Source organism: Crinia signifera, chromosome 1 (genome assembly GCF_055691185.1).
Source record: "Crinia signifera chromosome 1, ASM5569118v1, whole genome shotgun sequence".
NCBI classification, from domain to species: Eukaryota; Metazoa; Chordata; class Amphibia; order Anura; family Myobatrachidae; genus Crinia; species Crinia signifera.
This window is the reverse complement of record NC_139217.1, coordinates 223,217,838-223,234,170: the sequence shown is the minus strand read 5'-3', so window position 1 is coordinate 223,234,170 and position 16,333 is coordinate 223,217,838. Positions and strand designations below refer to the sequence as shown.

Here is a 16,333-nt window from a genome sequence, read left to right as displayed (position 1 = left end):
ATTCAAAGCACAAACAGAGTTAGTCGGGAGTGTAATAGATCCTGAGGGATGACAATAAGAACAAAGTGGTATGTCTACTCATTATAATACCTGAAACGCAATGACGCGTATAGTAATATAAACATCCGCTATATGGCTTATAGCGGATGTTTATATTACTATACGCGTATAATGATTGCTGCTGTACTTGTATTTTGTATGATTTTAAATGTACGTTGTTGTTTTTCTGGTTGCTTAGATACGGTCACGTGACGCATCGTCACAGGGTCCGGGACGGGTCACTGGATGATGACGTCACGCGACCAGCGCCGCCGGACGGGTGCGTGGTCCCGCACACGGCAATGCGCCAGCGATACTCTATTTAGGTAAGATGTCTATGTATGTTTGTCTTAAGCCTGATGAAAATGCCATGCCAGGCATTGAAACGTTGCTTTTATGCATTAAACTTTAGTTCCTGTTTAAGTGAATGGTGTGCCGCATCCTCCGTCCTTACTTATATATATATATATATATATATATATATATATACACACACATACCAGATAGATAGACCCGGCACTCAGGTCTTAGCGTCTGTCCAATGTTGGACTAAGGGATACTGTGCTCCAGTTCCAGCTTTTAGAGAGGATATTGCCATCCTCCCTAATATACATGACGAAGAAGTGGCACTCAAAGTCTGACAAAGTGGTAAAGGTGTGGACTTTTTAATCCTTAGAGATCCATATCAACGTTTCGGGGTAAGGGAACCCCTTCATCAGGATAATATGAATAGAAGTACCCCGAAACGTTGATATGGATCTCTAAGGATTAAAAAGTCTACCACTTCACCACTTTGTCAGACTCTGAGTGCCACTTCTTCTTCATGTGTGTGTGTGTGTGTGTGTGTGTATGTGTATACATATATATATATATATATATATATATATACATATATATATATATATATATATATATATATATATAATCCAGTAGTTTTGACCGCACTCTCACTTGTGGGAAATGAAGTTTCGGTGGGGTGCGCATAGGGGGTACAGACCAAGATCCGTGCCTCCAAATGTAGAAGATTCTCCCAACAGGGAATGTACACTCTCCACAGTATCAAAGAAAACTTGCTCTGATAAAATCCAATATTTGCTTTATTTTCATATTGAGATATCCATTATTCATATGCCATAATTGTAAGAGCCCCGACGTTTCGGTCCTACATCTGGACCTTTATCAAGGAGCAAAGGCACAGTAGTTCAGAATATGCAACAGCACAATTCAGGCAGATCAGGTCATGGTTGGTGTACCTGAACCATGCTGATCTGCCTGAATTGTGCTGTTGCATATTCTGAACTACTGTGCCTTTGCTCCTTGATAAAGGTCCAGATGTAGGACCGAAACGTCGGGGCTCTTACAATTATGGCATGTGAATAATGGATATCTCAATATGAAAATAAAGCAAATATTGGATTTTATCAGAGCAAGTTTTCTTTGATACTGTGGAGAGTGTACATTCCCTGTTGGGAGAATATATATATATATATATATATATATATATATATATATATATATATATATATATATATATCATGCAGGATCCCAGGCAGAAGTCAGGAATCAACACGGCAATGTGTAGCAAAGATGCTCCTTTATTGTATCATAGCCTCAATGGCTCATTTCAGGGACACTACCCCTTTCTCAAGAGGGATACAGATAAAACAAATGCATAAAAACATACCTCATCTCCGCTACTCACAGCGTCTGAGACAAACACCTGTGTAATGGGCACCACCTGATGATGCATGTGGCTCTCACCTGCTGCAGCGTCACCATGGTAACCCAACCACAACGTATCTGTCCGGGTAGAGATAGCGTAGCCTAACTGAACCGCGTCATCAGACAGCGCCATCATGGAGCACTGCTCATGTCTCACACCGGCGGCAGCGCTACCATGGCAACACCCGTCGTCAGGATGCCGGTCCGAAGCTAAGGGGGCTCGATCCTCCCATAGGGCTGTACCCTATCACAAAACAGATTAAAAAGCTGAAATAGTCAAAAACAGGCGGCTGACACTGGGGGCGGCTTCGAGGCTCTCACCCACGTAGTCAATCCCCTCAGCAGCACCATAAATGTGAGGGATGAGGCAACAGGAGCTGAAACCACAAGCGATCACTGCTCACACCAGTGTCACCTATGACAGCTCCCCCGCCCCACCCCAACACACCAAAAAACATCATAGATAAACAATTTAATACGGCATAGTCATATGAAAAAATATGGGCAGATACAAAAACATAGTACCAGAAAAGACAGATACTGAACGCGAGACGCAAATTAAAAAAATTGCCTGTTACATATAGAAATAATCATAGCGACAACAAAAGCATTTACATAAAAGAACCCCATACAATCCTTTTGTTAAGGCCATTAGGGGCCACAGTATTTAGTCAATAGATCCAAGTAGCTTCAAGTTTAAGAAGCCTTTTAATACGATTTCCACCACGATTCAACGGTGGTACATGATCTATGATCAAATACCGTAAGGACTCCAATGTATGACACGAATCTCTAAAATGCACGGCAACAGGGTGATCAGCTTTCTTGCCAGCCAGGGCGGCTTTGATTGCCGACCTGTGCATGGCCATACGTTCTTTAAACTTCCTGGATGTCACACCAATATAATAGAGGCCACACAGGCATATTATGGCATATACAACAAATTGTGTATCACAGGTCAGAACGTGCCTAATTGTGAACATTTAAGATGAATGAGGGTGTTTGAATTTATCAGCCACAATCAGAAGCTTACAGGTAGCACATCAAGGACACTTGTAACACCCTGGTTTTTTATACAGTCTTAGGTTGAGTTGTTGCCTCAAACCCTGAGATATCTGGATGCACCAATATATCTCTAAGGTTACGCCCCCGTAACCTTTTGGACATGTTAATCCAGCCTCATGTTAGCATTCAGCCTTCCTTTTTAAAGGACACAACCAGTTTTTTAAATTGTATAGCGATTATGTGTGTCGAGCTTATACACGTCCATTCCACAATCTCAGGGCTTGTTCGCCATGCAGGAGTTTCTCACTAGTTTGACCAATTTAGAATATCCCACTGTACTTGAAATTTTTGCGTCTTGTGCTGACAAAAAACTATTTTTTGTTTGATGGTCTAATGTATCTGCAGACGTCCGGGTGTGCAATGGGGGCGGCGGTCGCACAGGCCTATGCTAATGTGTTTATGTTTAATTTTGAGAATGAGTTATTTTTTAAACATTGTTTTGGCCAACACATTCGGACGTACTGCAGATACATTGATGACCTTGAAACTAAAAAGAGAAGATTTGTTGGTACCCTCTATTAGGAAATATGAAAAAAACTTTCCATTTATTACACATTATGACACTTCTAGCGCTGTGGTACCTATTGCGAGCAGGGCACTTTGGCCGATCTTAGCGACCGACCATAGTTTCCCTTGCTTTAAGAACACTCGGCCTCTTACATATTATACTAGGGGGCGTAACATTAGATATATACTGGTGCAACCAGATATCTCGGGGTTTGAAGTAACAACTCAACCTAAGACTGTGTATAAAAAAACCAGGGTGTTGCAAGTGTCCTCGATGTGCGCTTCTGATTGCGTCTGATAAATTCAAACACCCTCATTCATATAAAATGTTCACAATTAGGCACGTTCTGACCTGTGATACACACTTTGTTGTATATGCCATAATATGCCTGTGTGGCCTCTATTATATTGGTATGACATCCAGGAAGTTTAAAGAACGTATGGCCATGCACAGGTCGGCAATCAAAGCCACACTGGCTGGCAAGAAAGCAGATCAGCCTGTTGTCGTGCATTTTAGAGATTTGTGTCATGCAGTACATTGGAGTCCTTACGGTATTTGATCATAGATCATGTACCACCATCGAATCGTGGTGGAGATCGTATTAAAAGGCTTCTTAAACTTGAAGCTACTTGGATCTATTGACTAAATACCGTGGCCCCTAATGGCCATAACGATTGTATGGCGTTCTTTTATGTAAATGCTTCTGCTGTCGCTATGATTAGTTTTTTATGTAACAGGCTATTTTTTGAATCTGTCTTTTCTGGTACTATGTTTTTGTATCTGCCCATATTTTTTCATATGACTATGCCATATTAAATTGTTTGTCTATGATGTTTTTTGGTGTGTAGTGGTGAGGCGGGGGAGCGGTCATAGGTGACACTGGTGTAAGCAGTGATTGCCTGTGGTTTCAGCTCCTGTTGCCTCATCCCTCACATTTATGGTGCTGCGGAGGGGATTGACTACGTGGGTGAGAGCCTCTAAGCCGCCCCCAGTGTCAGCCGCATGTTTTTGACTATTTCTGTAATAGGGTACAAGCCCTATGGGAGGATCGAGCCCCCTTAGCTACGGACCGGCATCCTGACGACGGGTGTTGCCGCCGGTGTGAGACATGAGCAGTGCTCCATGATGGCGCTGTCTGATGACGCGGTTAAGTTAGGCTACGCTATCTGTACCCGGACAGATACATTGTGGTCGGGTTACCATGGTGACGCTGCAGCAGGTGAGAGCCGTGTGCGTCATCAGGTGGTGCCCGTTGCACACGTGTTTGTCTCGGACGCTGTGAGTAGCGGGGAGGAAATCACGCCAAAGTATTCAGTCTATTTAAGGTATGTTTGTTGTATCTGTAGTGTGCCCAAATGAAAAGGAGACTTTTGCTGTAGCGGGTAGTATCTAATTGCAGTGGCTGTAGTCAATTTCTTCATTCCTGAAAAGTTGTTTTGAGCGGTTGGATGCATGATAGATCAGCACAAAGAGCTGTTATGCAATTTCTTTGCGCAGAAGGCTAGCATGCTTCAGAAATTTATCGCAGGATGAAGGCGCTGTACGGAGAGCAGTTCCCTGTATTCTGGTGGTCTCAGTTATGAGGCGGGAAGCAAAAGGATCAAGCACTTGCCACGACCTTTGTAGGCACACGTGTTCACTAAGCCTGCCACAAATTCGGCTGTGGAGGATCGCATTCCCAAATAGTGCACCGTGTGAGACACTGCTCTTATCCTGTGGTAAATGTGGTGATCTGGGATCATGGGTTCAGGAACAGGCGCATGGCATCACAGAGTCCTGGCATAATCTAAACCACACCAACTTGTTTGATCGGTGACGACTTCACACACTAGTGAGTGGTCGAGGAATTTGTGAGGTGCTATATTTGGTACTTACGTAGTTTCACAGCGCCACCCTATGCTACGTTGTCAGAGTAGGCTAAGCTACGTTGTCAATGTAGGGCAATGGGAGCCCAGCGTAGTCAAGAGTAGCGTCCCCACGGCAACCCTGCATAGTCAGCGTAGTGTCTCCGTCAGGCAGTGTAATCCCCGTACTGTCCCCGCGAGCTGCAGCTCTGTCCCCGGCAAGCCTAGTGAGTGCCTTTCACACAGCGCCGGTAACCACTAGATCCCCTGCGCTGGTGGACGCCGGCGGAGAGGCGCTCCATCTGCCTGACACGCACGAGCATCTCAAACGCAAGTGTGTCTTAGTAATTCGTGAGGCAGGGTACGGCAACCCTGCCCGTGTCTGCTTCAGGGAGACTGTCAGGGTTAGGGGTTCGATAGCACGTGCCTCTCATGCACAAAGGGGGAGGTGCGGGTGCAAGTGCATCTCATGCACAATAAAGGATGCATTTGCCCGTGCTCCATATTACATATGGACAAATGCCTCCATTTAAAACCCCCACTATCCACGTTAGCCCGAAGCATGGCAAGCGCATCAGTACGCGTCCTCCCAACCTGTTTCTGCCCCCTCTATCCACATCAGCATGGAGTTGATTGCGGCGAGCGCAGCGAGCTCTGCAAGGGGACGCAAAATACACGACAAGTAATCCGCTGCTCTTGCTACGCTTCAGGCTCATTTTACGCACGCGCTCGCCACGCCACGGGCTCGGCACTTTATAGAATCAACTCCACATCGACATGTATAGTGGGGGTATGAACAGGTCGGGAGGACACGCACCACGTCCCCTCGCCACACTTCGGGCTGACGTGGATAGTGGGGGTTTCAGGAATACATTCACACCTGTCATGTCAGGCAGGCTAAAAATGGTCAATGTAATAAGCGCTGACAAAACACTAATTGACTATGCTAACTGCGTAGCGCTGACTGACTACGCTAACTGCATAAGCTCCGGTTAGGTGCAACGTACACAGACCCGAACATACACACAGACACAAGCCGACTACGTGCTGTCTACGGGAACACGACGCTGATGCTGACAGGGACACTACGCTGACTACATAAGTGGCGCGTTGAAACTACACAAGTACCTACAATCTACATGTATGTCAACAGTTATTTATATCAAAGTTGTTACTTTTTAATACTCAGTGTGTGCTCCTCTCATTTTGAACCTTATTCTGCCCCATTCGCCATCCCTGTGAGTTCACACAATATTGTGCGTCTGTGCATAAGCAAACGCAGGGTGAATGTGGCCACGTACCCAAGACTGCAGGCAGGGGGTGTGGGGCGGCAGGCCGGGGAAATCGCCCATGGGAACGCCCAGAGTTTCATGGGCATTCCCATGGAAATAGACCGGTGACGCAGGTGCGGGGGGTGGGCAACTGACATAACCAGATGTTAGCTGCCCGCCCACTTCCTGTCGAGTGTGCACGCAAATCTAGAGAGTCATTTAGATGTGCGTGCACCCTCCACATTATTTGATGGTCGGCGACCTTCGAATAATGTGGGGGTTTCCACATAGGCTGTGAATGGATGTTTATGTTAAACATCCACTCGCAGCTTGTGCGAATGAACCCGGCGTGCGTGTGGGGGTGGAACGGCATTCAGTGGGCGGCATCTGGGGGACTCGAAAGGCTGTGTGGATAAAGTTTTCTTTACATAAAGTCTGGCACAATATGGTTTTTGTATTGAAAAAAGTCCATTAATTTTAAATCATGTGAAAAAAAATACATAATTTGATCAAAACAGCTACAATATTGTACCTTAAATGCTACTTTTGTTTTAATTTTTTCTTTTTAACTTTTTTTTTCATAAAATTTTTTATTGAGACATCATGGATAATATTAACAATAGCATAAAACACAATCTAATCAGACAATGTTTACAGTCATATTTGTAGAATACATTTTAACATATACTATATATTGTAAAGTATGAATAAACAAGTATATTAAAACTCAGAACGTGTTACTTGATAGGATATTCTAATAAAACAATGTAACATGAAAAAAGGTTTTACCCATTACCCTTATTAAGAGTTCTTTTTTCTCCTGTATTGCTTGAATATAGTTTTCTTCCCAGCTGCACTCAGATCAAACAACAATATGTTTACTATCTCTGGTCATTCTCAAAATCAAGTAAAATACCCCCAATATTCCCCATTCTGGAGAAGAGGGTACATAAGTTATAAGTTATAAGTTTAACTTCAGTGTATCTTCTTATAAGGTGCCAAAAATATTGCACAATAGGGCAACCCCAACAACAATGAAATAGATCTGCTTTACTTCACTGGTAACATTTTGGGCATGAGTGAGTATCCAATGTTCCCATTTGAAAACATATGAGAGGGGACATAAGCATAGTGAAATATATAAAAAAGTTCAGTGTACAGTACTGGAAGACTAAGTTTTAAGGGAAAACATGAGGGCTTTGTACAAATTTGATATGGTTAGATTGGGAAAATGTATTCGCCATTTGGACATTCCACTTGTTAATTTAGCATAGTCCAGCATTTTCTTAAGAAAATTATAATGAATTAAAAACTTTAGCTGGAGGGACAGGGTATGACAAGAGGTTATCAAGAGTGCTGTACCAATATTTTTCAGAAAATGCATAAGGATATGATTCACGTAAACATGTACTTATATAAATGGCAGAGGATATGGGCTAAAAATGGCAAATTTCGTAACTACCTCAGAGAACGCGATGAACTGTTGGTCAGCTAAAGAAACCAATGATCAAATAGTGTCAATCCCGAGCAGCGATTCTATCCAAAAATCACGGAAAAGGAGTAATACTGATTCAATCCTGCATTATGGCACGTAATATGCCATATGCTTTTGGTAGTCCATAGAAGAGGATTTTCCTTTATACTATCTGGGATTTCTTGATCATGTTGATGGAGAAAACATACAAGATCAATAATTGAAATAAAGCTTTAATCTAATGACATGTTTGTATATATTGAACTTTTGTGAAACCAATCTCTTAATTGAAGCAATATACAGTAGGAGCAAGTTTCATCTTTGCTCCTTTGGTCATGGCTAGCCATGGCCAAAGGAGCAAAGATGAAACTTGCTCCTACTGTAGCTGCATGGTTATATGTTGCTATATCAGCGAAGCCAATACCTCTATTTGACTTCGGTTGGATCAATTTACACATAGCAATATGAGCGGGCTTACTGTTCCAGATACATTTTGCAAGAATCAAGTTTATTAGTCGCACATCTGCTTTTGAAAAGTAAAGGAAGTGTTTGTAGTGGGTTAAGCAGTCGAGGTATAGCCACTATCTTCAACAAATTAGCCCTTCTTACTGTAGATACGGGAAGATGCTCCCATCTCTTTACATCATTAATTAAAATGGAAACGACTTTACTTGTTATTTAGGAATAAAAATGTTTTACAAAAAATGTTTTACAAAAACCCCTAAAATACTTGTTGGTGAATTTTTCTCATCTATTTTATTTTGAACATATTGCTAATTATGGCACGCTGCTAATCATTACAAGAGCTGCAGCATCAGGGCAATTTTATTAATACTCCATTTTCTACTGCACATCTAATAGGTTGATGTCCTGATAAAGACTTTACAGTACTGCTGAAGTCTACTACTCTTCCTGTGCAAGCAAATAACAGGATTTTTGTCTTACCTGTTAAATTCGTTTTTTTCTGACAAGGGTGGAACACTGATACACTGGGTATTCTCCGGTCTCAAACCAGGCACCAAGGAGTTAACGTCTTGAGTGCTAAGGGAGAGTCTACCACCTCCCGTGTCCAAGATTTCTCTCGCGCTGCCCCCCTGCACTGGAACAACCTCCCGCCACCCATCAGGCTATCTGATTCCCTTACCTCCTTCAAGCACTCCTCAAAACCCACTTTTTTCGACTAGCCTATCCCTCCTCCTAACCTCTTTTGATCCTCCTATCCTGCCTCCGTTCCCACTTATCCTATTGTATTTCGTTCGTCCACCCACCTATTTTTAGTATGTTAACTCTTATGAGCAGGGCCCCTCCTTCCTCACGTACTCACCCTACCTCATTACCTCACCTGTCCTTTCCTTCCTCTACTTCATCTTCAGTCTCCTTGACAATTTTGACACCTACTTCTGAACTTATGCTGATTTTAGTTCCACCAGCTATACCCCTATTTATACTGTATCTTTCAACACACCCTTTACGTTACCTTGTAATTTGTTTTTTTTGTTTGCTATGTACGGCGCTGCGGACACTTTGCGGCGCCTTATAAATAAACGTACTACTACTACTGTAGACAAGAAAATATTTCACCTCAGGCGCTGCACAAACTTGAAGCTGCACATAAAACTAAAAATAGAGGTCACCGGACCACTGTGGTAAATTGACAAGAACAAAAGAGGAAAAGTCTCACATGCGCTCAAAGTCCAAACAATGTATAAAAGTCCTCCACGTCACTCAGGGCTCCGAATCCTTTCTCCTCCTAAGACAAAAATCTCGGTTTTTCTATCAGCTAAGGGTGGAACACTGATACACTGGGATGTCGGAAAGCAGTCACCTCACGGACAACAATGCTCCTGAGCTGCAATGAGGATCCAACGCCAAAAGCTGCATTGACAGAGGTGAAGCCGTCAAAACGGTAACATTTGATAAAAGTATGGGCACTGCCCAACAAAGCTGCACTGCAGAAGCTCCATGGAATTGTCTGACTGTACTTTTACTGGGCGGTTCTGGATGAAAATCCTTGCCTGACAAAGCGCCCGGGTAAACAGCCCTCAGTTCCAATACATTGCTGTTCCTGCGGAGTACACCGAAAAGAATGGCCCTCGACGACTGCCCCCCGGCCTCTGAGGCTGACGTCTGTCATCAGAACGACCATATCCAAGATGAGAAATGGGTGACCCTTTGTGAGATGTGACGAGTGAAGCCACCACAACAGGACAGACGGGTGTCCCGGGAAGGTATGAATGTCTGACTTGAGATGGAGGGGACCGGTTCCAAGTAATGAGAAGCTCCAGCTGCAGTTTTCATTGTGCATACGCCACCATCTCAAAGCATGACACAAACTTCCCAAGAGGCACCGGAAGAAATTAATGGAAACGGTACTTGTGTATTATCTGGGCGCCCGAATTTTCATCACATGCCACTACTTAAGGCATGCGAAGCAATGCGATTTTTCATTGTAAAGACCAGATTTTTAATTGTATAGTCACCCATGGTGATTTCATACCCCACTATCCAACTACGCATGGAGTTGTTTTATATTGTGTGGTGAGCCACCGAGCCCGAAGCGTGGCGAGCCCCACGAGGGGACGCGGATTACTTTACATGTATTCTGCGTCCCCTCGCAGGGCTCGCCACGCTTCGGGCTCGCCACACTATATAAAATCAATTCCGTGCGTAGTTGAATAGTGGGGGAATGAAATCACCCATGGGTGACTATACAATTAAAAATCTGGTCTTTACAATGAAAGATCGCATCGCATGAATTGTATGCCACTATATTGCATGCGATGCAATACAATTAAAAAAATCGGGCGCCCAGATATTACACAAGTACCATGGAAACTGTCTAATGTGCCAGAAACTGCCGGATGAGGTCCTACACATATCGCCTTTTTTCCTCAGGAAAGAACTCCCAATGCAACCTGGTGTCTAGTAAGCCACTGAGGTGAATTATTCGCTGAGATTGCGTCAATGTTGACTTTCCCCAATTTATCACCCAACCATGTGCTTGCAACATCTACATGTGTGGTCTAGATGATGTTGAAGACTGGCCTGAAAATCTGCCATCAGAAGATCGTCCAGTTAGGGCATGATGCGGATACCTTGAAGTATCAAGTGAGACTTCATCACTGCCATAACGTTCGTAAACACGAGGTGCAGTCGAGAGTCCAAAATGTAAAGCTCTGAACTTGAGTGATCTCTCTTAATGGCAAGCCTGAGGAATTGTTGATGATCCTACCAAAAAGGGATGTGAAGGCATGCGTCCTGCACATCCAGGGAGGCCATGTCATCACTCGGTTCCAAGGCTTGCAGGATCGAGTGGAGACTCCATATGGAAGCGTGGATCCCGAAGAAAGTGAATTAGGTTTCAAAGATTCAGACTTGGTTGGAAGGACCAGTCTGGCTTGGGCACCAAGAAAAGGTTGGAATAGAAACCAGTGCCCTGCTGATAAACAAGAACTGGGGCAACCACTCGATGAAAAGCGGTAATCATGCCAATGTCTACAGGCAGATCAGTTGAAAAAAAACTGGTGGTGGGAATGACCCCTGAAAACAAGAGAGTACACGCTGGACACAATATTCATGATCCACCTGTATAACGTAGTCTGGCTCCTGATGTCAACAAAGAGAAGAAGTCCACCATCCACCATGCAGTTGTACACCGACAGGCTGCTGGCTTCTCCGCTGGTTTCAGAGCTTGGCAGGATGGCACGTGGACCTTGGAAATTTCTGCGTAGGCAGCTAGAAACTAAATGAAGGTTGCCCTCTTGCATTACATTGGGGATGAAAGGAACGAAGCATCAGAGTTTAGCATTGCTGAATGAAGGAAAGCTGACTTATGGGCCCTACACACATGCCGATGTGTGTAGGGCGACCTAGCTGTGCTATGTCGGGCCGTTCTGCTCAGCACACAGAGCTGACAGCCCACACACAGAGCGAGCTGTCAGCTCAGCGAGCAGACAGCGCCAGTGTACTCCGGTGGGAGAACCCTGCCGATTCCGATATTGATGGACACTGTTCATGAATCTCGGCCAGCGACAAAGACGCGCGGGGACGCGCATTGCTGTCGATATAGCCCCCCCCACACACACCGATGTGAGGGCATTTTCTAAGCGACTTTGCCAAACTAAGCAAAATCGCTTAGAAAATGCCTTAATATCGGCATGTGTGTAGGCCATATTAGACACGGCCACAGCGGCCCCAATCTTGGACCAAAAAGCACACTACCTACAAAAGGCAATGCTTCCAACACCATTTTAGTCTTATTGTCAGCATGTCATGGTAGCGTAAAATGGTGCTACTACTTAGGAAGCAGAGGCCTTAGAGCAGGGCTTGACAAATCTTTCTAAAATCTAGGAGCCAGGACAAAAGTTTGGGAGCCAAAGTAAATTTGTGTCCCCCCCCCTAAGCAGCTACAAGTAAGCTGGGTACAATCCTATGTCCCATCACCTGGTTACTGCTGGCCAATAAACTGCTTAAAGTTCCTGCAGCCTTCGAGATTGAGAGGTCTCATCTTATGTACTTTTGCTGGTTAGTGAGGGAGAAGGGGGAGAGGGCAGCGCTGCCGCTGCTCAGGCAGGAGGGGGAGACAGGCAGTGCTGGTTAGTGAGGATGGAGGGGGAACAGGCAGCGCTGGCGCTGCTCAGTCAGGGGGGGGGGAGAAGGGGAGTCTGGCAGCGCTGGCGCTGGTTAGCGAAGGAGAAGGGGGAGAGGGCAGCGCTGCCGCTGCTCAGTCAGGGGGGGGGGGGAGAAGGGGAGTCGGGCAGCGCTGGTTAGTGAAGGAGAAGGGGGAGAGGGCAGCGCTGCCGCTGCTCAGTCGGGGGGGGGGGGGGGGGGGAGGGGAGTCGGGCAGCGCTGGTTAGTGAAGGAGAAGGGGGAGAGGGCAGCGCTGCCGCTGCTCAGTGCTGCTCAGTCGGGGGGGGGGGGGGGGAGAGAGAAGGGGAGTCGTGCGGCGCTGGCGCGCGAGGGAGAAGGGGGAGAGGGCAGCGCTGCCGCTGCTCAGTCAGGGGGGTGGGGAAGTCGGGCAGCGCTGGCGCGGGTTAGTGAGGGAGAAGGGTAATCGGGCACCGCCCACGACCAGATTCTGCTTCCTACCTCCCTGCAAAAAAATCTGGTCGCCAGGAAGCAGAATCTGGTCGCCATGGCGACCTGGCCCCCGGGATTTGTCGAGCCCTGCCTTAGAGGCAAAGGTTCCAACATCCAGCGCAGCCTCAACTAGGTAGGTGTTGGCTTCACTAATATTATCCACAAAGGCCACCAGGTCCGAGCGGCGAGAACCAGCTCGGAGCCCTTCAGTTAAAGCATTTAGCCAACTATTTTCTGCCAAAGAGACTCTGGAAGCAGCAAACACAGGCCGGAGGAACACCACAGAGTTAACAGATAGATTTTAGGAACTGTTCTAATTTTCTGTCCATAGGTTCCTTTAGGGATGTGACATATAAGATAGGAAGAGTGGTGGCTTTAAACAAACTGGCAACATGGGCTTCCACAGGTGGTGGAGTTTCTCAACACCATCTGTTTTCTTATGCCATAAGGTAGAAGAAAGAACATCTCTTAGTGAGGAGAAACATCTTATTAGGGTGAGCCCAGGCCTCCTTGAAGAGATCATCCAACTGAGAGGATGGTGGAAAGGTAGAAGGGTCCTTTTTGCATTTAAAAAGAGGAGCCAGAGAAGTAAAGGCTCAGAATTGGCATTGTGCAAGACTTCCCAAACTGCTTTTACTAAAGCAACCACCCGAGCAAGGGACAATATGGTCCTCTTGTGGCTAGGGTGCCTCTGCTTCTGAGTCCAAAGATTCATGTTCAACCTCAAAAACATCCTCAGACTGTGAGTTATCAGACAATAAAACAGGCATATTGCAGGGGGGCAGGGGCATTATGTTTAGAGGAACGGCCCACCTGATGCAGAGACGCTGACACCTGTACTAAATCACGAACAGATTGGGACAGGCCCTGAACCCAAGCGGGTTTGGCTTGAGAAGAGGCACCTGGGAGAGATACAAATGTCTGCCTGGATTCCTCCAGCTGGGAAGCCAGTGCTCGCATAGCCACTGACAAGGACACAGACCACTCAGACTCAGCCATACCTGAACTCCCTACAGTGAGAAGCGTAGTTGAATCCGCAAAGCAGTGGTCACACAGCCCTGTGTGGTCCTGTGCCAAAGAATAAAAATTTTCTTTGCACCACGTACAGGTAGAATCATGTAGCGCCAAAGCATTCTTTCCCTTATGGGAGGCATTGGAGGGTCTCTTGGAAGACATGCTGTCACCCTGCAAAAAAACAGGAAAACAATACACATACACACACACCAGATATGAAGTGTACAGTAATTAAGGCGACTAGACACTGAGACCAGCGAACCACTTATAAGTATACAAATGGGTCAGTTACTGTAACTGTGAGCCCACCACGAATGCAACAACTGTTCAGGAAAACAGAGGTGCCACATACAACATAAAATGCAGTAACCCTTAGCAACAGTGTCTGTAGAGAAAAGAAAATTATTTGGCACTAAAAACCCAGCTACTGTACCAACCAGTCTGAGTTGAGGCAGGGGAATATACTACCTGACATTAGGACAGTGCTAGCATGGGGGCACTCTCTGCAAACTGAAGAAGCTGGTGATCCTTTCCCGAACCACACACTAGGAGCACCTGAGAAGCTTTGCTGCGTACAACTGAGAGACTAGCCACAGTGTCTGCAGTGAGCAGGGGAGGATGGGAGGAGAAAGGGAGGAGAGCTGACCACGAGGCGAGAAGAGATCCGACCTCCGGGATGTGGGGGTGGAGCGATGGGAATCCACGTCCCTGTCTGGAGCCCCCTGGGACTTGTTACCCGCAAACCAATGTCCCTGGTGGCCTAGCAGCGGCTCAGAATGATCTGAGCCCCACTGCCAGGACAGGCGGTGCATCCCTCCTATAGAGCTGCGATGTCGTACCTCAATCATATGTTTTTTAAAGCGGCAATCATTTACACTGCAAAACCAGTTTTATTTACCAAATCTCTCACTTTCTGAATCTCTCATCCTATTAAATTTCACCCATAGTTTCACTCCTAGTTTTCTTCACAGGCATAAGGGTTACAGCCAAGCTGTAACCCTCATGCCTGTAAAACAAACTAAGATGGGTGACTGATATAATTCCCCATGTATATTTCTTCATTTTTTGATCAAGCTGTTGTGCTTTTTTCTTCATTAAATCTGATTGATATGATCTTAAGAAGGTGTGCTATCCTATAGGTCAACCACGGTTTTCATATACGTTTCTCTACAACATAATTAACGGGCGCCCTGACAACTACTTTTTGCAGACTCCACAAGTTTTTCTATATATATGGGCTACACAACTGCCTCTGGTGTTGTCTTTTTTCTGAGTGCCGCTGTCAGGACGACTATTTTGATAATGTGTTTACACCTATCAATACGGAAGGCACCAGCTTCATTTGCATATCCTGCATATATCCACGAGGAAATATATATATATATATATATATATATATATATATATTATAAGGGCACGGTAGTGCCCTTATATTAAGGCTGAATCGAACGAACGGATTTTTCCCATAGGGAACTTTTCGGATGGGGGCATGGTGTTTGAGGGACTGCACCTCAAAAGTGACTGGGCGTACTGAGCTGAAATTTGGCATGTACGCGTAGAATTGTCAACTGGTGCTGCGTGCCAAATTTTAGGGCGAAATATAAAAAAATGACCAATTGGGAGCGATCTAAACTTCCAACTGATAGTTTTTTACTGACACTCGCGAAATGACACTTTGTCACCCATGTTAGTCTATGAGGGTTTTTTTGGGAAGGCATAACTCGTGGTAGAGGAACAATTAAGACTTGGGGTTTGTTTTATTAGGTAGATATTGTCCCAGTGGAGTGCCTTTTGGGGTTGAGGATTTTCAGATAGGTGCAGTTTTTTTATAATTTAGTGAAAGGTCCCCCATTATAAAGATAGGAGAGCTTAACTTGTTGCGCATGCGCAAAAGCCACCACCAGGGGAAGTACACAGAGTGGCTTCACTCGGGTGCACCAAGATGGCCGACGGATATGCGACCTCCGAGCACCCACTGTGACAAGCTCATACCTGGTCCCCTGGTCACTAATTGCGGGCAGGACTTGGCTAGTGGGACCCCTCTTGATCCCCTGAAGTGGGGGATACGGCCAGCGTGGTGCAGCAGAGTCGGGGCGACCGCTTGCGGCCGTCTGCAGATTGCGGCTTACACTATAGCCGGAAGCCGCGGCCTAGATTTGAAAGCCCGGCCGGGGCGCGGGCTCCGGAGCGGGCGCACGGCACAAATTGGTATGTAAAGACGCCGCAGGCTCGCTCATCCGTGGGATCCACTGCCTCGACCTCCAGCCCACCACAACTAGACCCACCATGATTGCAGCCTCCTCCGCGGGATCCGCTG

At 45.8% G+C, this 16,333-nt stretch overlaps 1 protein-coding gene across 2 annotated transcripts in view; it reads right to left on the bottom strand.

Moving 5' to 3' along the window:
* YJU2 (YJU2 splicing factor homolog) overlaps window positions 1-16,333 on the bottom strand; it is a 215,851-nt gene that overhangs the window by 121,821 nt on the left and 77,697 nt on the right. The window lies entirely within an intron of this gene.